Source organism: Arachis stenosperma, chromosome 9 (assembly GCF_014773155.1).
Source record: "Arachis stenosperma cultivar V10309 chromosome 9, arast.V10309.gnm1.PFL2, whole genome shotgun sequence".
Taxonomy (NCBI): domain Eukaryota; kingdom Viridiplantae; phylum Streptophyta; class Magnoliopsida; order Fabales; family Fabaceae; genus Arachis; species Arachis stenosperma.
The window spans coordinates 111,451,911-111,452,878 of NC_080385.1; the positions used below are offsets into that span (position 1 = coordinate 111,451,911).

The 968-nt window shown below is 45.6% G+C and overlaps 1 pseudogene; it reads left to right on the forward strand.

Moving 5' to 3' along the window:
• Positions 1-510: 510 nt before the first annotated feature.
• LOC130952603 (small nucleolar RNA R71) lies at positions 511-611 on the forward strand (annotated as a pseudogene).
• Positions 612-968: the final 357 nt, after the last annotated feature.

Sequence of the window (968 nt, forward strand, 5' to 3'; positions counted from 1 at the left end):
AGCTGCATTGTTGTTGGGGTTGTAACGCCTCTGTTCTTGACTTTGGTCTTGCTGATTTTCCCACCCAAAGTTTGGGTGATTTCTCCATCCAGGGTTGTATGTTTTGGAGTATGGATCATGGCTTTGTCTAGGTGAATTCCCAATGTAGTTGGCTTGCTCAAGATCTCCCTCTCTCCCTTCAGCAACTCCTTCTTGGGCTGTTGATGAAGTGGTCATGGCTGCCACTTGATTCCTCTCCATCTTCTTGGTGAGGTCAGCTAACTGCTTGGTAATGAGCTTGTTCTGAGCCAGCAGAGCATCTACATTGTTGAGCTCTATCACTCCTCTAGTGTTCCCTCTTTCGGATGCATAGAAGTAGTTATTCTCAGCTACAGTCTCAATGACATCTATGGCCTCTTCAATGGTCTTCTTCTTGTTCAATGAGCCTCCAGAGGAATGATCTACAGCCTTCTTTGATTCATATGACAAGCCTTCATAGAAGATGTGCAGCTGCACCCATTCATTGAACATGTCTGATAGGCATCTCCTTGTTAAGTCTTTGAACCTCTCCCATGCTTCATATAGAGTCTCACCATCTTGTTGTCTGAAAGTTCAAACCTCAGCTCTCAGCCGGTTGATTCGTTGAGGAGGGTAAAATCTGGCCAAGAATTTGTTTACCACATCCTTCCAGGTTGTCAAACTCTCCTTGGGGAAAGCCTCCAGCCACTTGGCTGCCTTATCCTTGAGTGAGAATGGGAATAGAAGTAATCTATAAGCGTCAGGGTGAACACCATTGGACTTCATTGTGTCACATATTCTCAGGAAGGTGGTTAGATGTTGATTGGGGTCTTCTTGGACACCTCCTCCGAATGAACAGTTGTTCTGGACAAGGGTGATGAGTTGTGGTTTCAGTTCAAAGTTGTTGGCCTGGATTGTGGGTTTTTGGATGCTTCTTCCGCTATTGCCTGGCTTTGGGTTGATGTAAGAGC